Source organism: Protopterus annectens, chromosome 13.part0 (assembly GCF_019279795.1).
Source record: "Protopterus annectens isolate FY-2018-M chromosome 13.part0, PAN1.0, whole genome shotgun sequence".
Taxonomy (NCBI): domain Eukaryota; kingdom Metazoa; phylum Chordata; order Ceratodontiformes; family Protopteridae; genus Protopterus; species Protopterus annectens.
In genome coordinates this window covers 671244815-671268629 of record NC_056747.1, presented here as the reverse complement: position 1 = coordinate 671268629, position 23815 = coordinate 671244815, and the positions used below count along the sequence as shown (strand labels likewise).

At 40.8% G+C, this 23815-nt stretch overlaps 1 protein-coding gene across 3 annotated transcripts in view; it reads right to left on the bottom strand.

Annotated features, from left to right (window-relative positions):
• The window catches only part of LOC122787576 (apoptosis-inducing factor 3-like), a 1199414-nt gene that overhangs the window by 1122422 nt on the left and 53177 nt on the right, over positions 1 to 23815 (bottom strand). Inside the window, exon 2 of one of the 3 annotated variants that reach the window (XM_044054360.1) lies at positions 3346 to 3425. The exons of 1 other annotated variant lie outside the window; for it this stretch is intronic. The gene's annotated coding sequence lies outside the window, so the exon portion shown is untranslated. The remainder of the gene's footprint in view (positions 1 to 3345; positions 3426 to 23815) is intronic. One more of the 3 variants, XM_044054359.1, reaches the window with a different exon arrangement.

Below are 23815 nucleotides of genomic sequence, written 5' to 3'. Positions count from 1 at the left end.
TTCTCTAAATTTATGTTTTAAGCACTCAGGCTTTTCCCCGAGTTTCAGCCTGCATCACAATATGGTGGTTCTTCCCGTCCCCTGCATACACAGCAGGTGGACACACAAATGAATGTTCTATGCTCAATAGCTTCTGAGCCAGCTAAATTGAGAAGTATAAATGCTTTTGTACTTGCGTCTTTATCAGAAAATGCAGCCTGTATGAAAATATCAAACAGTCACCAATTCTCAGCAATATTATTATCAAACACCAGCAGTTCAGGTCTGCGAAATCCCTCTGCCATAACAACAAATTCCTTTTAAATACATAGACCTGGTACTTGTAATAATGCCCAAGTGCACAAAACTCTCTGAAAATGCCTTATTTTAAGACTGCAAATACCTTTAACCCTCCAGACATTTTGAAAAGTCTTCGTTGCAGTGAAAAAGTCATGCATTGCAAAAAAATCCAGGCATTTTAGCCTTTTCGTACATTTTAAACACTTCAGATATTATTTCAAACACTTTAATCATGTCGCTCTTTCAAACATTTCAGATAACTTGGTAATTACTTTGAACATTTTGAATGCTATTTTGGTGACTGAAAATCATTTAAACAAATTTAAGTACCTTTGAATAACTACAATCCATACACCCAATAGGGGTGCATACTCGACCTGGCACTCACAAACATGGGAGAATACTGTACCCCTCCTAGCATAGTGTCTACTCTGGTAAAGTCAGACCACAAAGTTGTCTCCTTTGTAATAAATATCAGTTGTGACCCCAGCTAACCCCATAACATTTAAGAATTATTTTAAGGCAAATTTTCTACTACTAAATGATACCCCATCAATATTTCAAGCGCCTTAAACATGTGAACTTAGCTGATAATTATTCACAGAAACCCTTTACAATCATATCAATTAAATGCAGAGAGATAGTTGTGCTTCGCAAAACTAAGCCCAGAACTGACAAACCACCCTTCTGGAATTCAAACATAAATTTGTTGCACAAAAAAAAAACATAGCCAAGATTAGGAAGAGCAATGCTCAGCATGATAAAAACACCCAACCTTAACTAAGAGGGCAAATTAAGTCCACTAAAGCCAAATTTGAGATAAAGATAGACTCCCAAGCAAAGTACAACCACAGAGCTTTTTTTTTTTTTTTTTTCCATGTATGTATGAAACCTCAGGCAGCACACAGCAGTGTGCAGAACTCGAACCAGAAGATATAGCAAATCTGCTGGCAACAAATTCAGCTCCAATTTTATCCAGTCTCCCCCAGCCACCCCTCCCCAGAAAATACCAAACAACCCACCTCAACTAACACTAGGGTGCAAGTCCGAGATGTACATTCCAATGCCAAATACACTGCATCAATGGGTACCTATAATGTCCCAGAATGCCTACTAAATAGCCTGAATTATGACCCAATTGGACCACAGGAATCACTGTTAACCACAGCTTCCAGACAATCTTTGTGCCTCACAAACTAACAACTGCAACAATCATCCCCGAACAACAGACCCATAAGTTTAATTAATCTCATATGCAATGCCATGGACAGAATTACCATGGGAATTCTTAATAAGGATATATAAAATCTTCAAAACACTGAATCCAACTTTGTTTGGTTTCATCAAAGGCAGATCATACCTTCTCTACCTTGTGGATTTCTTTGAGAAGGTCACCAAGGCAATGGATGAAGGCAAAATGGTGCATGCTGCCTACCAAAGGCATGCGATACAGTACCCCACTTAGGCATTGTAAACAAACACATGGATATATGCATAAACTCCCAACATCACGCACTGCGTAGTCACTGAATCTCAGACAGGACCCAGGAAGTTAGGATATGGAAGACCACCTCCAAAAAGATGCCTGCACTAGCAAAGTCCCTCAGGGTTCTGTGCTGGGTCCTCTCCTTTTTGGCATCAACCTCTCAGAAGTCAAGGCTAATATCAAGGGCCTCTGGCTGACCATGTTTGCAGATCACTGCAAAGTAGAAGTCATAGAACCCCACCAAGCCACTAACATCCTACAGAATGGACTAACAGACAAATGACTGGTGCCAAAGCCACAGCATAAAACTCTATGCCAAGAAATGGATGGCTGTAAGCATTGGGAATTCAGTCACCCTAGGAAATTAACTCGACAATGCACCCCCAACAGTAGAACCAGTAGTCAAGATTTGGGTAAGGCCTCTCACGAAGGATGGATAATTCACTTGTATCAAGTGTGTGCTTGGAAAGGTTAACAGACAGATACACAGGTGTTACAAGTTCTTGTCATGTAGTGCTGTTAGCCATCTTCTGATTTTAAACTATGGACTGCTGAAGGTCGTGTAGCATCTTTTAGTTTAGAGCAATTCTTAATTGTTGTAATTCAAGTGTATTTTTTGCACAAAAGAAAAGACCTGGCCCTGCAAACATCCTTTCTAGTGATGAAAGTGCGTTACAGTGCTGCTTCTGTTCAAGATCCCTCATCGCATAAATTGCATGAATCATGTACTTCCTTTATTTGGTAGAGGTCCTTCTGCACAGTTATTCTGCATATAAACAGCTACAGATATTCCTCAAGGGATTCTTTATAAGACTTTGTTTTCCCCTTAAGTGTCACTAAAGTTAAGCTTCCAGCTGGGAAAAAAAGCTTCCAAATTTTCTGACTGCCTGAGCAGGATTGGGTATAATCCGTGTGAGGGTTCTGAACATTCAGCCATTTCATTCATCCATCCATAACCCCTTTTTCTCCCAGTTTTGCACATGGGGGTGTCACTTAAACACTGACAATTTTTCAGAGCCATGGTTTACATCGGTGGGTGGCTAGCCCAGCCACAGTAGTTTTAACACCAAAAACTCGCATGCGCGCACACACCTATGGCCAATTTAGAGACTGTCCAATTCACCTACTGCATGTCTTGGAATGCGGGAAGAAACCAGAGCACTTGGAGGAAACTCTTGCAAACATAGGGAGGACATGCAAACTCTGCACAAAAGGCACCCCCATTCGAGAATCAAACCCAGGAACCTCTTGCTATGAAACTGCAATGCTAAACACTGTAGTGTAGAAGAAAGATCACTGTTCAAAGCATTCCTCTCTTTCTGAAGTGCACTCCAAAATTTGTAAAAACAAAGATAAAGCTAGCCAATGGGACAACAGTATTACTTACTGGTCAGTGTAGCAAATTGCAAATGAGACAACTTAAGCATCCAATTGCACTCTTTCCATTCAATACTGTACCTCAGAGAGCCTTTTATCTTTTTGCAAGTTGCTCCTTTTGAAAAACTAAGACACTTACTAAAATGTGCTCAGTTACAAGCTGTTTGCATTTAGTTCCTGTACTTTTCCATCTTTCATCTTACCACTTTACCTTGTGCTTAAGTTCAAGGTTCTCTGAATCTTCTGAATTCTTCTTCACCCATAAAGTTTGGTGTGCCTTTATCTGCATATCAAAAGGGGAAAAAAAGAGGATAGTCATCCCTGCCTGCTGTAGTACAAACTCATTAAGGTACTATAGGCCATCACAAAACAGTTGAGCTGAGGACACTACACAGTTTGCAGATTTATACATGTAAACCTGGAACAGCATTTTAAAATTTGAAAATCGGTCTTTCTAATCTCTCTTTTTTAAAGTACTGCTGGCCTCATGTAGTGGAAAAACTAAAACAATGCTGCAGATATCTGGACCAGAATTAAAAAAAAATGCTCATCATGAGTTCTCGGAGAATAAGCAGTAGAAATTACACCAATTCTTTACTAAGAAATGTTCCAGTTCCAGGTACATGAAGTGTGGAAATTCTATTAGTGAACATATAAAAAAAAGCGCCACACAAAACACCTACCTGAATGCTCTAAGCAGGGGGGCAAGCCCCCTGCACCACTTACATTGGGTTCTGAAACCACCACACCCCCCGCTCTTTAAATATACCAACTCCGAGATCGCACTACAGAATTCTGAATGTTCAAACATTCCATATAGACCCGAAATTTCAGCACTTCACAGGCAAACTACCTTATACCTCAACATATCCCACCATCTAAATGCCTCCAGCAAACTGAACCCCTCCCCTCAGTCTAACCAATACCCATTATCCATTTCCTTCTTCCATCTCAGAGACTTATACTTTTTCCACTTTTTAGGTAAATGTTGCTACTTGAATTTTTGAACTACTACCATTTATTTATTTATACTTACAAATCAACAGCTTAAAAAATTGTTGCCCTTTTTTCCCTTAAACCTCTTCCTTAACCATAATTATTCAGAAGAAACAAAAACATGTCTTTATATCCATGGCCCCCTTCATATCAGCATAAAGGTTATTCTTTGGTAACCATGAAGGTCCAGCTGAGCCAATGGTCCATTTTCAGAGGCCCAGGAAGAAAAGCTCCACAACAGATTCAAAACCATTTAAACAATGTTTAATAAAACTATACCTCACACACATTGTGTGTGTGTGTGTATATACATGTGGAGACACAAGCACCTTAAAGACTTTTAATAATATATGCTTCTGCAGCTTGTGAAACCACCATTCTCTCCTCCAGCTATGCCACTCCTTGGCCAGTTTTATTACTCTGGCACCCATATCATTCCAAATGACAGTCATCATAGATTTTCCCAGATGGGATGTTTGCAAAAATCTCCACCAAGTAAAATGTGCCCTTCATCAATATTCCCCAAAAGGAGGGGAAACAGCTTCCTAGGCAAAAAGAATAAATGTCGTAGAATAACTAAACACGAAGAGCAGAGAGCAGAGGAGTTGCAGAAGTCCACATCAAATGGAAAAAAAACTTTCCACATCATAACACGCTGCAGATGGAACACAATACCTTTTACATTAGCTTTAGTGGAGACTAGGCCACTGCAACACCACTCTGACCTGAAAACAGAAGCCTTCATACAAACCTTTATGGTTGAAAAAAAAAAGATGGCCAAGTCCTGCATATAACCTTCCCCTTCTAATCCACTGTATCATTGGATTCACCACGTCCTTCACAAAACTTTTTAGCAAAGAAACTCCAAAAGCACTGCAGTTTTTCACTGTTCTCCCAACTTATCTTTTCTTGTGCATTTTGGACTTTTTTCATCAGGCTAAAAAGCACCATCTTTGCCCCCAGGAGACAGTGCTTTATCTCATGAGAAAAAACTCTTAATTTGGTTAATTTTATTCTCAAAACGTGTCAATTTAAGACCAGGGCTCCAAAAGGTTGTGCTTTCATACAGGAGCGCCTAATCAATTTCTGCAATTTCTCCTTCGAAGAAATGCCCCCTTGTAATTGAGGTTTCCTTTATACCCTGCCTATGAGGTTTCCTTTATACCCTGCCTAAGCCATGCTTTTAACATGTCCACTAAAGTACATTTTCAAATCTATTTAGGTTAGCAACGGTGGCATTTGTTCCCCCTCACGGTACTCTCCAAACTCCTCAGCCCATGCTTTGGATTATCTGAAACTCCTTACTCCCTAAAAACTCCATATGTTGGGTAATTAAATTCCTCCTCTAAATTTATACATAGAATTACTGGCAGGTGTACAGAACACACATGAACACCCCCTCCCTTTTTAAAAACCCTTACAGCAGCTACTTCAGCACCAGAAATTCACCACATATTTAATCTCCTAATTTATAACAGATAAAATTCCTCTCCCTGAGAGTTTCTTCCCCTTACAAAACTGAAGGTATCTATTATATAAAGAAGCATCTGTCTTTTCATTCCGCAAAGCTAGTTGTAGAGTTAAATGGGACATGACAAGAATAGTGACAAATTAAACTCTCTTTCCCAGATGAATGGCACTTTTGCAGCACATTTTAACCACATCTCTCAAGAGAATCTCACAGTCCATATTGGAGAAATAAGTGTTAATATAACTGGCAGGCTTGCATCACCATTTTTGCCACTATAAGCTTCGCACACCTTTCAACATGCCAAAATTCCAAAAGACAAAGAATGCTATGTGCAGGAAAAAAAGATACACCTCTCTAAGAAAGCTAGACAGACATGCCAACCATTGTGGCGCAGTGGTACAGCGTTTAATGGTGTTGCCTCACAGCAAAAGGTTTTCCGGTTCAATTCTTGGCTGGGGTGCCTTCTGTGCAGAGTCTGCAAGTCCTTGCCGCATTCGCATGGGTTTCCCCCCTGATTCCAGAGACATGAGTCGGCAGCATTTCTCCACAGGCCTCAGTTGAAAATAGGCTCAGTCCTAGCTGGACTTTCCTGGTCGACAAATGCTAAATAAAATAAATAAATTAAATACTTCTCCAAATTCTGTGAAGCTTTTTAGTGCTGCCATTTTCGTTGGACTCCTGTATTAGCACCACATCTTAACTACAATTTTGCTAAATAATTTAACCATCTACGAGCATTTCCTAGTCCTTCGGACTAAACTTGTCAAACTATTTTTTAATCCTAACTCAGAGGGACCCTGACAGATAGTTTTGCTACCTACACCTACAAGTCCCATTCATTTCACAAAGGCAGGACCCTAGATATTCCTGGCAGAGATTAGAGCTCTACAGCCCATCCATTTCTGTCCAGTGTCAAGAGTCAGGTGGTAGAGAGCAGGTTAGCTAGTCAGCCCCTTTCAGCAGCCTATCCTAGGCTGCCTGGACAGTGAAGGAGATGTATTTGTCGGGAGCCCCCGACAAATACAGCATGAGCCAACATGGTCCCTAATAACAGGAGATATACCAAACTACTGCTACATGTCACCAATGCTGGTGTAGCATCCTCTCATCCCACTAAGGATGACTGACCTAGTTTTGGTCACTCAAGCTCCTCTTCCCCTGCCCAGCCCCTAGTCACACATGCCGTTAAATTGAACAAGGGTCATCTGTGCTGAAGTTGGACCTTTTATCTTCTATGACACAGGGTAGGGTATGGCAAACTTCATTTTGAACAAGGAAAACTAAAAAAAACTTCCAAAATAAAAACAAAAAGGAAAGAAAGCAGCAAGCGAAGGAAAAGAAGCTTCAGCAGTATAACAAACAGCCCCCTTGTGTACATACTACAGCTAGGTTCTGCAAGCATGTACTTGTTCCTTCAGTCTTAACAGTCAGTGCCTAGCTTGTAGAAGAGCTTCGATCAGCTAAACCTGTTAAAACAGTCTCCTTTGCAATACCCCTAAAGCTCTGCCCTGAACCACACCTGACATTAAAATACAGCCTATTAGATAACTGTAAAGTAGGACCAGTATGTTATTTTAATGTCATGGCAAGGGTGACATCTCCCCTAGAGTGAGTGACTCTGATGATATTTGATTTGTGGATGTGTAGCATTTCCATCAGGTCAGGGTCAGAGACTGCCCTGTAGGCCAGGCACAAGTCACCTCTCAGTAACCTATCTCATACACAGTACAGTGACAGGGCTTTCAGTCTAGCCATGTAGATTATGGTTTGGAGGTCCTGTATCTTCTTAGTGAAAAACCTCTGTGGTCTTTCCAGTTGCTGCAGGTGTCTGGTGAGATACATGCAGAAGGGAGCACTGTACTCTACTAATGATCTGATTAGGGTCAAGTAAAGTGGGGTTATAACATCCTTAGACCTGCATGTGACACCTTTACTTATGAGATACACAATGTAGGTTTTCCTTACCACTATGAAAACCTGGTGGTCAAAGTTCAGATAGCTGTTAACCTGTGTTCCCAGCTACTGAACCACTGGGTTTGAACTTAGAGGGGTGTTGTCAATACTGTAATTAGTGGGGAATTCTGCTTTGCCAAATGGGATAATAGTGCACTTTTTTGCATTTAGTTTTAGACTGCAACCTTGGCACTAGTTATTTGTTAGCCCCTCCTGTAATATTGTTAACATTGTTGGGGGACTCTATGATTGCACCTAGTTTACAATCATCTATGAACTTAGTAAGCCAAAGGCAGCCTACTTTAGCCTCGACTTCTGAGAAACAGATTCCAAACAGTAAAGGGCCCAGTGCAGATTCCTTGCGGTACACCACTGGTGACAGGTCTACTGGTAGAGGAGGAGTCACCAGCTTTGACAGTATGTGCTCTGTTGGTAATCCAGTTAGCTACCCATCTAATGATGTAAGGGTTAACACCTAGCTAGGAGAGTTTTTCAATGATACCTGAGGGGAGGAGAAGATTGTGTCAAAGGCTTTGCCTAGGTCCAGATATGCGGTATGAACCATCTGACCTTCATTCAGAGCATTGCTGACTTTCTCGAAGAAGTTAGCCAGGTTCAATAAGCACGTTCTACCCTTAACGAAGCCAAACTGGATTGGGTCTAGGTTTGAAGGTCACATATGTCCTTGCTGATAGGATCCATGATGATGCTGTCCATAGTCTTGCAGATGAGGCTGGTTAGACTTATCGGTCTATATTTCCAAGGGTTGGTTAATGGCCTCCCTTTATGCAAGGGGGATTACTGTTGTGGGTCTGCATTCTGCTGGTACAAAGCCAATCTTCAGGCTATGGTTAAATAGAATGAGAAATGGGGGTCAAGCTAGGTCCTGTTTTAGATTGCTTAGTAAACAACCTGGGATGTTATTTGGTTCCACTGAGGTCATGTTTTGGCCCTGAAGAACGCAGATATGACTTGAGCTGTAGAGATACTAGGTAGAGAACTCACATCAGGTATTTTTGGGGTATGGCTGGTGGGGATAGGGGGGTAAATTTGTGCCAAATCTGTCAGCTACTAGGTTGGCAATTTCCTCCAGTACAGTGCAAGTCATACCATCTACTACCTATTCGGCACATAGCTGGGCACTTCCTTTTAGATTTCAGACATAGTTAAAGAATGAACTATGATTGTCCTTGTCTAGGGATGTTATTTTAACTTCATAATTAGCTTTAGAGAACTTTACAAGACTTATCATTTTCTTGTTCAATCTGTGGAGGGAATTGTTTCGCTGCAGAGGCAGTTGCCTCTTGTTCTTGGACATCAGTTTCTTCCTTTTGTTATACAATATGTTTATATTAGATGTCCACCAAGGTGGCTTGTTTTTTCAGGAGGGCCTGGTTTTAATCCAGTCAGATACAGCCAAGTCAATACAGTTGCTAATATGATTATACAAGGCATTTGGGTACATCACTGCACAGGAGTCATTAATGCCTATGATTGAAAGGTGGTATAAAACTTTTTATACCATCACGGCAGGGAATATTCTTGGGCTAGGCTTGTGTTGGCTCCAGGGCCATTAGCCTAGTACTCCCCTATGAACCTTAGTAGGCTGTAGCTTGCTTTGGAGATGTTCCTTGTTTTTTTTTTTGTTTTTTTTTTTTGCTACTTTGGGAGTGTAAGGTCCATAGCTACTTTGAATGAGACTGATTTATGGTCAGACTTTACCAGGGAGGGTATCACACAGGGGGCAATGCAGTGACTACCGATGTTGGTGAGTACTATGTCAAGGACATTAGAGCCTTTGGTGGGGGTGCAGACTGTCTGTTCCAGAACATTTGCATTGACAAAGTCTAGGATCCGCTGGGCAAGCATGTTTGAGCTCATGTACGTTACCCAGTCGATGGAGGCATAATTGAAATCTCCCATAACTAAGGTGATGGGCTGTATGGCAAGTGACTCTAGTACGTGCAGCTAGGCATTATGCTTTTCTTGGTTCATGCAGGGGGACATATAGCTAGCAATGATGTGGTAGGGTGTTTTACCTACAATTAATTGGGCATGGAGTAGTCAGAGAGAGCATACTGTTTGCCTAATCTCAAGGTGTACTTGGCTTTAATAAAGATGGATACACCTCCACCTTTTGTTCTTTCACACTCATTCTCAGGTCTGAAAGTGTGGAAGGCATTGCAGCCTTGCACAGGTGAGTGCAGAATAAAAAAGATAATGCACTTCTGACATGTTAGCCTGTGGATGCAACATTAAACTAAGGTACTACTAGCCTTCTCCTGTGGTAATTTAAATGGATGTCAAAGATCCCAAGGCACTTACTTGACAAATAGAAGAAATGACTTTTAAAAAAACAGAAGCAAAATATTTAAAAAAGGATCATGTCACATGTCTGCAGTCAAGTCATAACATTTTCACCCTAGGAACACAGGAAAACATACGCTGACATGTCAGTTACAGTAACTACCACTGTCATCAATGCGATGTGAGAAGAAACTGTGTTCTCTGTGTATGGCCCTGGTTTGTCTAGGAGATACAATATTCCACTTTGGTGATCACTACCTTTTCTCTGTACTCGAGTCTCTATGTTGAAACAAGTAACCAACCTCCATTCAAAAGTCTAAGACTATTTTCCTTTATTTTTTCTAACTACCAATTTCAAGGCACAGTTGGCTTAATGGTCAAGGTCTTCATCTCATAGATACAAGATACAGGTCTTGATTCTGACCTATGGTTATTTGCTAGGCCTGTAATAATCTCTTGACTAACAGGGTTTAAGTTCATAGTTAACTATTAGGCTATGAACTGAACTAAAAAAAAAGTGTAACCATCTGAAGATCTTGGGAAGAGTAAACAGTAAAGAAAAAAAATTACAAATATGAAATATAGCATGTTAATGGTATGCAAATACAAAGCCTTTATAAATAATCCCTCTGATTAATGCATCACAGAAGTCCATTAAATAAGGCCTTACCACATCTTCAAGTTTTCTATACAACAGAGCACTGATAAAATCCGTCCTGTGGTCTCCATAACTTCTTCATACTGTGGACCACTGCAGAATCTCACACACTGTAGTTACCTTTCTGGACCAGCAGGTAATGTACAAGACTAACATTATACCTACAGCTAGTGAGGTTTGGGACAAACTAGAGGGTTGGAAAGACCAAACTTTTCAATTCTTGAGTAAACTGCAGATGATAAAATAAGTTAATTGTTCCAAAATACTCCAAGGCATAGCCACATTTAGTATTTCCTAACTTCTCAGCAGTGTGTCAAAAACCTACCTCCAACTTCCTGTGGAATGGTAAATCTCCAAGGATTAGTAGGTCAAAGACGTACATTTCAAAAGAAAAAGCCGACTTTGGACTACTTGACATAAAGGCATATGGTATGGCATGCATAGGATGGCATTTTGGAAAGTAAGACTAAAAAGAGAAACCTATTTGGGTGCTCCCCGAACTTTAGTATACCTGTATGGCTAACAACCCAGCACAAAACATAGTATCCTTTTAAAAGTATGCGACCTTGGGGGTTATGGATATTTAGTAGTAGACACGGGGGATAGAAAAGAAATGCCACAGGCTGGTAATATTTCTGTACGCGACTATATGGAATAACCACTTGTTATGTCAAGAAAGGAAACCCTTGCTATGGACAGAATGGGTCCAAGCAGACAGTGTAGATCAGGAAGAGTTTATGAATTTTACACATTCAGGGAATACCACTCTAAAATTTCATTGGTGGATATATCTTATGAGCAGCAAATCATGGTGATGACAGTTTCAGCAGAAGACTAGAGTTATAACCACACACCAGAAAAATGTATGAAAGGAGCTGCATGCATTCGCATTAGATATTCAGTAGGCAGTATTAGAGGTTCAAAAGAAAGAAATGGAATCCAAAGAAATAAAACAGGAATGGAGGGATCACCTGCTATGGACTCAAGAGGGCTCTATACCGCCTTGCTTTCAGACTTCACACAGGCAAAGCTGACCCGCTGATGATAGACTGCTCTGGCCATCTCGTACACTTATCATTCGTGAGCAATCAAGCAGTGGGGCATGAAGATAACTGCCATGTCCATTTCATTTACAGAAGAATGTGCACCGAAACTCTGAACCACTTACATCCTTTGCACATCTTACAGTGACACCATGCCCATTATAAAACTCCAGTACTTCTGATATACTTAAAGTGTAGAGGACAGGTGTTAAGAATTCCACTGCCTGCCATCAAATAAGTGAGGGGAAGGGCTATAGTCTCTCAAGCCATACCACTGCAACATATTAAATATATGAGGGGCAACTGAACTTAAAAGCATGCAGTAAATGCTCATACAACAGCCAACACCTGCCATGCCCAAATAAGTATAAGTTTTAAACTGATCAGAGTTATAACCCCTGGCCTGCCAGGGTTTCATTTACCTTAAACTAAATAGTAATCAAAACTTGTTCAAAATTATTTTGCATGCAGTATTTTCCAGAATAAGCTAGGTGAGGCAAGTGAAAAAAACTTTCCCATACCAACAACATATGTCTCCCAATTTATGGTAATACAGCCTCAAGCAGACTGCCTTGGTAAAGCTAAGGACACAAATTACTGTTTACCCTTTAAAATAATTCAAGCCATTGACTTCTTGAATGGCAGCGTTATACCAAACAGTGAACGGTATACCAGTTCAGAGCACAAACACTTAAAATAAACCAGACACAATTATTTAAAATTTAATTAGTGAGACAGCTAAAGAAAAAAAATAAATTTCATTTAAAAAGTAGATATGCAAACATGAATAATCTTGCAAAAAGAATGAAAACAAAAGCCCAGAACCACAAATAATATACCATGATTTGCTGGTCATAATATAAGTCATCAGCCAGTCCAGGTCCTAACTTTCACCAAGGATATTCTAAAAATAGGTAAAGTAGTAGAACGGAAGATGAGAGATGAGAAGTTTGAATTCAGATCAGGATGCAACACAACTGACCCAATGTTTGCAGTAAGTCAGTTAGTGGAGAAGAATCTACAGATGAAGTAGTGTGCGTGTCCAACTGGGCATTCGTAAACTTGGAGAAAGCATGTGATGAGGTGCCAAAAAAGGAGATAAGGGCAGTCCTGTGATGGTTCAAATTCCCGTAAACACTGGTAGAATTAGTGCAGGCTATGTACACAAGTACAGACAGTGTTAGGACTCAGAGGGGTGAGGGTGCATCAGGGTTCACCTCTGATCCAACTACTGTTCATGCTAATGATGGTCTACTAATGTTAGCAAGCAGGTTGGAGGGGACACATCAACGAAGATGCTGCTATATGCAGATGACACGGCTTTACAAGCAGACTTTTGAATAGGAACTTCAGCAAATGATAGGGGGAAGAAAAAGACAACTGAAGGCACACTGAATGGAGACTGGAGTACAAACAAGATAGTTATCACTGCACCAAATAGGGAAGCAAAAGAAGCTAAAAGAAGGGAAGATACTTGAACAGTTAATAGCTTTAAGTATCTGGGGGGGGGGGGGTTCATGAGAAGGTAAGTCTGAAGGAGGAGGTCAAAGCTAGAATCAGAGGAGGTGAAGCCAACTGGCATAGAGTATCAGGGGCATTGTGTGACAGAAGACCCCAAACAAGCATAAAAAATAAGATGTACAAAACAGTGGTAAGACCAGTACTTATGTATGGTACAGAAACTTCAGCCATGAGGAAGCGAGTGATAACCGAGGTGAAGTGCCTGAGAGGGATGAGGGACGTACTTTACGGGACAGACACAGAAATCATGACATTAGAACAAAAGCTAAAGTGGCTCCACTTGCAGAAAAGGTAAAAAAATAACAGCTTGTGGTGGTTTGGGCACATGTGAAGAAAAGACGACGACTGTTTGGGAGAGACAGGAAGAAAGCAAGAGGAAACAAGGATGCCCATTAAAGAGATGGAAGGGATGTGTGACAGAAGAACTGTGACAGTCAGGTATGACTGTCAGAGGGCAGAGTGGTACTGAAAAATCGAGAGAGGTGGTCACAGTAGGGAAAAAGAGAGGTCGATAATTATCATGATAGTCAGAACAGCATGATAGTCAGAACAGCAACACAACCAAGCTCCTCCAGCAAACCAAGATGCTGAAAGCCAGCCAAAAAATATTCACAGTAAAAAAAAAAAAAAAAAACTGTTTGCTACATGTAAAAATACACAAAGGAACCAGAACCAGATCCACTAATATGAAATTTTAATTGATCCAAGTGCTTTCATCTCTGTTTAAACACTTGAGGTATTAAAACGCAAACTGCAAGTCATTATATACAAAGCTTTAAACCAATAAAAATGCACCATTCAAATTAGAAATAATTAAAGCTTTTAAAGCAACATGTCACTAAAACCTATAGCCTATACAAGTGTGACAATTAACAATTGGATATTGGCATAATTTATTTATTTTATTTTACATTTGTTGACTGGGCTAGTCCAACTGGATACATGTCCATTTTCAGTAGAGGCCCGGGGAGATGAGCTCCATTAAGCTAATAAAAATAAAATAAAATACAGTGATGATGGAGATCATCAAGAACATGACTACAAAGTTTAGAAAACAATACACTACTACTAGAAACATTTACATAGTAGAGGGTTTGACATTCATCACGCTGAAGGCTAAGAAAAAAGATCAGGTTCAAACTAATTATTAAGGTTATTTCAAGAATACTACACTCAAAGTGACAAAAAGTTGATAATATATACATAGTGGAAACGTGCTCACAGTAGAATGCTTGTTATACAGTAAATACTCAGAGGTAGATTCTAGAAAGACTAGACTAGAATCAGTTACGGAAGCTTACTGACCCCACTTTATGAGATTTGGAGGGAGGTATACAGAGAGGCAGCAATAGTGACAGGTGAAGACGTGGAGTGAAAGGAGAGTGTTAGTCTGGGTTAGTACATGGGCATAGCCATTGTGTTTTAAGGAGTATTTTTAGTTGCTTTTTGAAAAGTGATAATGAAGAAAGTGATGATCGTTCGCTGGGAAGCCTGTTCCAGGTTTTCCCCACAGAATTAGAAAAAAAGACAAATCACCTGCTTTGTTGTAGGACTTATGGATGGTTACTAGTAATTCATCTGCTGAGTGAAGGGTTGTAAGACTTTTGTAGGGGGTGATAAGGCTACAGAGTATTGGAGTATTACTGGGATGATACAAAATCTTATGGGTGATATTAAGTTGCTTAAACTGAAGCTGACTTTGCAGTTCCAGCCATCCTAGCTGTTTTAAGATTTTGACAATGGTGGGTTCTAATTCTGAATGGGGAGCCGGTGGCAAATCTGGCAATGTTGTTATAAGAGGTTACCAGTTAAAGGTTGCTTTTGGATAGATTAGTATAAATGGGGGAGGCATAGAGGAGGGTGGAGATCAGATGGGTGTGGGCAATGGTAGTTCTGGCTACAGGGGTAAGGAAAGTTTTTATAGGTTCATAGGTTGTACTGAGCTATCTGCCCGAAGGCATATATTAGCCCAGCCACGTTGTGCAGTATTCACCGCCCCTTTAGTAGTTCCCTAGATCCTTGTACTAGCAGCTATTACCCTTGGCCCCTATCTAGTAGTGCTGTTGGTGTGATCCCCAGTGTGAACTTTGTTACCCTGTAAAGGTTTAGGTGTTCACCTCACAGACACAAGGTGCAGATTTTGAGTTCCACATGGAGTACAAACATACCAAAAGACAATATTAAACATTTTTAAAAACTGATGATTATTCTAACATAGTAGATTTATACTTCAAACACTGTTAAGAGAAAGCATTTCATTCAATCCTGGCTTAATACTGGCATTCAGTCTTATTTGCCATTTTAACTTTTTGTACTAGTAATAATTCACCACCACCCCACCCCATTCTGAAACCAGGGCATTTGAGTGTGTGTTTATAAAGAGAGTTGATCGATTTGGATTTTTTTTTATCTCAAACGTTCTTTTATACATTCTTTTAGCTTCCTAATCATTTTTCCTAAACGGAGGACATGCTGTACATGTTGCAATGTAAGCTATCATCTTACTGTTGCAACTACAAATCCCTGGACATATTTGGGTTTTGTCAAAACCTTCGGCTGTCACATATGGCCCATCATTGATGAATCTACAGTATTTACAACTGCCACACTTTGAACGTCTATGCTACTCTTCCTGACTACCACTCAAAATGTGGAGAAGTGAAAACACAATTGTGTTTCCAGTCTAAGTGGGCGCACATCTAACTCCCATTGCCACCCCGTCAGCTGGTGATAGTATTCACCCAAAGTACACAAAGTTATTTTTCAGGACCATCTCTACAAATTTTGATACAATAGTTTTTTCCATGAGGGGTTTGGATTGTCATTTATTAGTATACTTTGAAAATGTTCCATATCAGTGTCATGCTGAATGACTGAAAATAAATTAAATATCTATAGCAATGAACACCACATTTTCATCAAAAGGTGTAGCACTAAGTAGTTGTAACAGATGTCAAGAGTCTCAATTATGTCCATTTATTTGTCTACAGAAGCTTTACAGTAAAAATCCTCAAACATAGCTAATGGTTCTGTTCTGGATTTGCTCGCAGAAGCAAATCTGTCTAAAGGGGGGGGGGGGTTGTTAAGATTTCTGTGCATCTTCAGTATTCCGAATATAGCAGAAATCACTGTTTTTTTTCCCACTTTGACAAACTAGTCTTTCAGCTGCAACGTCTTTGTGGTCATCATAACACTATGCCTAACCATAGTTTGTAACAGAATTTGTTGAATTCTTACAGGCACCTCTGTGTGCATGGTCCAGCCGGACAATCTAGCAACTTCCCAGCTAACATGCTCTCTCTCGCCACATGTACTTGAATGACTCCCAAATACACTTTCCTGTTGGATTCAATTCTGAATTTTGTAAAATATGTTTTAGTTTCCATAGTTGCATACATCGGGGGGGGGGAGGGGGGGCAAATCAGGTAATATCCTCTGAACTCGAGTTGCATCTTATTAGGTTTCAAACACTGCAAAGTTAGCTTCATTTTAAATCTGTAGCACATAAAAACTGTATACATTTGCTACTGTGGTTCTCAATTTCATACTCTTAGAAATGGTGTACTTAAGAATGGCTACATGTAGGACAATGTAAATGCAGAATAAGTGCACTTTGTTCAAATAGAACAGTTTCATTTTCCCTGCTTATTGCTGCTTTAAACAGTCATAACAGGAAAATAGCCACTTAAAATGGCTAGTCACTAAATATTATTTCAAGCGTACCTTTCAAAAATCTTGATACACCACAGCTGTTAATCCACAGCAGACAAATATTACTTTTGCAATGAACTTCGATGATCCCACAGTTATGGTAGTAATGATGGAAAGGTTACAACCCACTCTTGTTATTCATAGGTAGTTACTAGGCTATCGGCCCTGGGGCCTATACAAGCCCAGCCAAAAAGGTATCCTGGCTTTTGCCACCCAAGAAACTTATTTTCCTGTGCCACTGTCGAGCAGTCAGTTTTTTTTTTGCTAGGTGAGGGGGACAGATTCCTGCTATCTCCTTTTTCTCTGAAGAGATCTTTTGTGCATTGCAACTCAAGGAGTCTTTGCTTAACATACATTAAGCCATGGTTTTATCAGTCCAGCTGTACCTAAACTCCAAATAAGTCCCCCCCCCCCCAGAGACCATGTGCACTCGTACTGTGTGAGCCTACAGTGTACTTTGTGATATTACATCGGTAGGTAAAAAGGAAGAGGAAAACACTGGAGTTTGGGGATACAAGACGGGGATGCACCCACACAGGAGCTGGATGGGGGAAAAAGTTTTTTTGTATTTTTAGGCATTTTTGAGTTATGCTTTATTTCCAGAAGACTTGCTTGGACCTGTCAGCCCCTCAGATTGCCTAGTACATTTTGCACAGATTATTCATATTGTGCTAATTAAATACAGGTTTTTAAATACAGACTGCAGTGACCTTTCTGGTGAAATACTACTAACAGCAGCAGTGTAAAGTCCATCCTTGAGCAGTGTTCAGCCTGGGAAACAATCATTTAAAAGCTGCTCGCTTCTTTACTATAACTAAAGTCACCCCAATCATTTTCTTTCATTTCTCTCTTCAACATCCTTGAGTTACAGGATCTGGACTGTGTGTCCAGCATATGTGTGTGTGTGTCTGTCTCAGAGATATTTCCATTACTGCTGCAATACAGTAGCACCTCTGTTTAAGTCCTCAACAAGTCTCCTCTGCACTGGGTCTAATGTGATACAGGTGTTAACCCCCTCAGCTTTCCCTGTTATCGTAACATCTTGCATTTCACATCAGCTCCCACTATACCTCTTCTACCTGGCAATCTTTTAACTGTAATTACTACAACTTGCCTCATTTACATAAGCAGCTGTTGTTATCCATGTGTCACTGTTCTGCTAATCTTCTTAGTGTACCGTTCCTTACCCTGGAGTCTTAGTACTGCTTCTTCCTCATAAGATTACTGGGTTATTTCTTATTCTGCTAGCAATTGTCTAACCATTGGGACAGAATGGTACATGCCCACAATTCAGCCTAAGCACATCTGACGTCAATACCATTCTTGTCAGCTGATATTCCTGCAAGTCATTCTACCTTGCATGAACTGCATGTCTATATTTCTGCAGTCACCAAGAACCTTGCATTGCTCCTCCACTTGGATGGTTACCTGCATGGCTTTCTGCATACCCTGACCAATGAAGTCTATGTCAATATTCTCTATTAGTCAAATAAAACTTTTCTGAAGATCACAAGAGCAGCCAATAACAAAACTCATCACTAAAAGACTCGGGCAGTGGACTGACAATTATTACAGAGCAAAACCTTGGCAAGTCAGAATGACTAGTACCACTGACTGGTAGGTTATACAGTACTAGGTTAACTGCATTGAGCTCATCACCACTTGGCTATACAAAAAGAGGAAGTTAAATGAGTCTTCAGCGTGCACCTTCATGAGGAATGATTACGAAGTCTGTGTACCTTCATGAGGAATGATTACGAAGTCTGTGTACCTTCATGAGGAATGATTACGAAGTCTGTGTACCTTCATGAGGAATGATTACGAAGTCTGTGTACCTTCATGAGGAATGATTACTAAATTTTTATTTCAACATGCAAGCTGTCAACAAGAATACACACTGAATGTTAAATTATTTGTCTGCTGTAATCAATGTAAGAGACTGGGCAGCTATCATTCTAACTGCATATCCTTCTGTTATTAAGATGCTTAACTGCAGCAACTTCAATAAACACCATCAAACCATCACCAGCACTAAACTTTGCCCTGCAAGTTACATTCAGCTCTTCATCTATGCTCACTTCAGTGGGAACCCAAGCATGTCGAAAACCTAGGCGACATACCAATGCTGCATTTAACAATTTTACTAACTATCATGCATTGGAAAACAAAACTCAGCTGATAGCATCTATATAAGGAGTTACAATTCTGTGAGACAGTATCAGTATATTAGCTGCTCTTTGTGGCCTAGCTGTGACTGATTCAAGAGACACCTGGATACAGAAAGTATATTTTTTGCCACTTAATCTGTTATCAGTGATGGTCAAAACTGTGCTGCATTTATTAATTTGCTTGAGATTGCTTTTCTTTTATTTGGTGGCTTTGGAATCTCCCTCCCTTGCTGTAAATTTGATATTGGACACTCCTCGCAGTCCATCTCATTTGCTTACTGTACCAAGTACAAGGTGATCATTTCGGTAGGACTACCCCCTTGCTTTGATTTTGGACACTCCTCCCAGACTCATCTCATCAGCTCATTCAACTTTGTACAGAGAGAGCATTTGGGAAGGCCAACCAACTTAGTTTCTTAATCTTGAATTATCTTCTGTTCATTCCCTATCCACAAAATGTACACTATTCGTTTATTTGCATTCTTCCTCCTTATGCTTAAGTAGTTTTATTCTGCTGTATTTATTACTGCTCGTTAGTAGCCTGATTAAATTTGTCCGTTATTCTAACCCTCTTAGTTTTGGTTTTAGTACTTGGGCTTCAGGCTAGTTATTTTACATTTAACAAGATTTTTGTGGTCTACACTGTTGTAGACAAACCCTTATAAAAATCCTCTCTCCCCAAGTCCATCCAAGTTTCAGAACACTATGTCTGGACAATTCCCATCAGTTTCTCCTGCCAGCCTGATCGACATGGGCATACTGAGACAGTGTAGCAACTGCCTCATGTTCACTGACAACCCTCTTCTCCTAGCACAGAATTCTTCTACTTGTAAGAGATGCATCTATATCAGTAAACAGGAATCCATGCTATCTCGAGCCAGTCAGTAACCCAGACAAAGGAGATTGCCAGCACAAACACCACACTACCCACATCACATAGCCAAGCACAGCACACACCCACATACACAGAGGTCCTAAATAAAAACTTAGCAGCAGAGATCTCCAAAACACACTCGCAGACATTCCACACACAAAACCAAACACATAACAGACAGCAGACAACACGCCAGTGTCTTACAAACACAGTCCATAAGGCATAGCAAACAAATACAGCCCATAAAGCACATTAAACCAAACATACTAGTCACTGGCGACTCAATTGTGAGACACACCGATGTCCCCCTCACCAAGCTCGACAAGGAGGAGATGATCACGGTCAGTTGTCTATCAGGAGCCAGAATAAGGCACATCCTGCACGCACTTAAGTCTCTCCACAACAGGTACAGGTATGACTCCATCATTGTTCATGTTGGTGTGAATGACTGGAGATATTCCTTCCTGGACTACATGAAGAGAAACATGATTGAGCTGTCAGAGTACATGTCCCAGGGTAGGTATGACCTTAGCCCTAAGCAGCATCCTACGTTCACCAAAATGATACCACAATACCAACAATAAAATAATTGACTTCAACAATTGGCTTAGTTTTTGGTGTCATTCCAAGGGGATCCAGTATCTGTATGCTGGGATGACATGCCTGACAGACCTCAATGTTTTGCCAGAGATGGTCTCCACTTGTCACCCCTGGGATTCAGGATTCCGGCCAAGGCTCTTGCCTCCCCCAATGTGACTTTTTTTGGCAATGTCCCACAGACAAATCCTCCAACATAAAGGATCAGTTAAAAAGCAAACTGAAGGTCATGCTGCTCAACACTAGGAGCCTTACCCTGAAAATGCACTCACTGGAGGCTGTCCTAGCACCAGAAGATGCTGTCATCTGTGCAGTCACAGAAACTTGGTTCAAGGCTGCAGAGAGCACCCCTGCCTTACAAGGCTATGCCTCACTCCACACATTCAGAACCCAAAATGAGGTCGGGAAGACTAAGGGTGGTAGAGTTTCTATTTTCATTAAAGACAAGCACACCTCCAGACTGGTTTGCCAGCATGATGCACTAGAACATCTCCAGGTGCAATTGACAATTGGAAAGACACCCATCCAAGTTATAGCCAGCTATCGACCCCCTCCTTCCTCCTACCTGGACCTACTTGAGTCCATCAAAGTACCCCTTTACACCCTAATCCTTGGTGACTTAAACTACCCCACCATAAACTGGGTGAACTATTCTTGCTTTAATGCACTCACCCAATGATTCCTTGATTTTATCAATTCTAATGCACTAGACTAGCTTCTCTCATCCCCCACAAGGGGAAACAGCATTCTAGACTTGGTTCTTACCAACATAGGTGACTGCTGCACCATCCGCATAGAAAGTTCTTCGCTGGTGAGATCAGGCCATCAGTCTGTTTCATTCGAAGTGTCTATAACGTTCGAACCCCCAGCCGTAACCAGGCTAAAAAGAATTCTCAAAAACTGACTACGACCTTCTAAGAGAGGAAATCAGTAGCTTCACACCACCGCCCCCCTCAGAGGATGCAGACAAATATGCTGAAAAGTATAATAGTGCAGTATACAAGCACCTGTACAACTGCATGGACTCAGCCATACCCAACGGAACTAAAACCTGCTCCTCAAGGAAACACAAACTTATGTGGTGGACATCCTCTATCAACAGGCTTTACAACAAAAGGAAGAAACTATTGTCCAAGGGTAAAAAGACACAATTTCCCAATTGGAAAAACTCCCTCCTTAGCCTCAGCAAGCAAATTAGATCACTAGTAAAATCCTCCAAAGCCAGTTATCTTAACTAGCTTCCAAAACAAAGGCTAACCACAAAGCCTTTTTCAGTTACATCAGAAACCTCCACGGCAAAACCCAGGTTTGTTCCAAATTAGTTCTTAACGGTGCCACTTATCCTGTTGACTTAGCCAACCTGCTAGCAGACTTCACCCCGTCCCCCTTAAAGGCCAATTAGACATCCCTGATACTTGCTCCACACCTCACATCTCAGTAGATCAAGTGTTAAAGGCCCTAGTCAAAGGAAGCCAAAGAACATAGCTTCCATGGGACATGATAGTATCCCAGGCTGTACACTGCAGCATCTCCATCAAGAACTAGCCTCGCCACTGAGCACCTTATTCAACCATAGCCTAAGTACAGGCTTCATTCCAGCAGAGTGGAGAACTGCCATTGCCATCCCTTTGCACAAAGGTGGTGCTATTACTGACTCTGGTAACCATCACCCCATTAGCTTGACAAGTCTAATCTTTAAGGCCGTGGAGCGTGTTATGAATCTCATAAATGAGGACATGGGCAATCTCCAAGCACTTGACCCCACCCAGTTTGGATTAGTCAAGGACAGATCTTTGCTGATGAAACTAGTTGACTTTTTTGAGACCGTCCCCAAGGCACTTGACCCCACCCAGTTTGGATTAGTCAAGGACAGATCTTTGCTGATGAAACTAGTTGACTTTTTTGAGACCGTCCCCAAGGCATTGGATGAGGGAAAGTCAGTACACACAGCTTACCTTGACTTGGTCAAAGCATTTGACACAATCTCCCACTCGGGCATCATTGAAAAGCTAACAGCACTTGGTGTAAATCCCTATCTCATCAGGTGGGTGGCCAACTGGCTAACTGCTAGGACCCACGAGGTCAAAATAGGTACCACTACATCTGATAGCAGACCTGTCACTAGTGGTGTCCCCCAGTGATCTTCCCTGGGACCCCTGTTGTTCTGCATCTACGTCTCAGAGTTCCAGTCAAAGAAAAAAAGGCCTGTGGCTGACCAAGTTTGTAGACAGCTGTAAGCTGATTGCTGTCATGGACTCCCCAAATGATAACAATACTTCAAACGACTGGTGTCAAAGTCATGGCCTTACGTTAAATGCAAAAAAAGGTATTATGCCATTCGGCAAAAATACAGCCCCTACTGATTACCACATTAGTGGCAACTCCCTAACCGCACAACCTGTGGCGAGAGACCTGGGTATACAAGTTGACGACCATCTCACATTTGACCATCATGTAGCAGTAGTGGTCAGAAAAGCATTTTACTTGGCTCATCTCATAAGTAAAGGGATTACATAAAGAAAAAAAGGAGGTTACTACCTTTCTGTACTCCTCCCTCATTAGGCCAATAATGGACTACAATGCCCAGTTTGATATATACCTCTCCAAACACATGCACCAACTGGAAAGGCCACAGAAATACCTCACAAAAAGAGAATCTATGGCCTCCAACACCTGTCCTATGTGGACAGGTTCAAATCACTATCACTCTGTTCTGTATCGTACAAATTGCTCAGAGGTGACCTGTCTCTCACCTACAAGGCAAACTCAGACCCTGCTCTACTAGAGATGCTCCATATCTGTAAGTCTAACTCCTTGCGTAGTACCCGATTGAAAGGTTTAAATCTAATATGTGACACTAACAAAATATGGTGGAGAGACAGGTTTGTCTTCCAGAGGCTGTCCCATCTCTGGAACAGACTCCCCATACACGTCAAGCAAAGTACGTTGCTGACCCTCTTCAACCACAACCATGACGACTGAATGGGCAGATACAAATCTGTCCTAGGAATTTCACTGGTTTCCTTCACTGACAGGGACGACAGGTGCTGATTGTGGTTTCTTTTCTGGGGATAAACTCTTGGCTAGGCTTGTAAGGGCCCCAGAACCATTAGCCTAGTAATCTCTTATGATCCTATAAACCCGTTTCTGCAACAACAAATTGCAACTGTGATGAATAAAGACCATAAAACAAAAATACAGATTTTTAACCTGCTCAGCATACAAAATTACAAGCTTAAGTGTATGTATGTGTGTGTGTGCGTGCATTTTATATATATATATATATATATATATATATATATATATATATATATATATATATATACATACACACACATACATACACACACATTAGGTTTACCACCACAATGTTG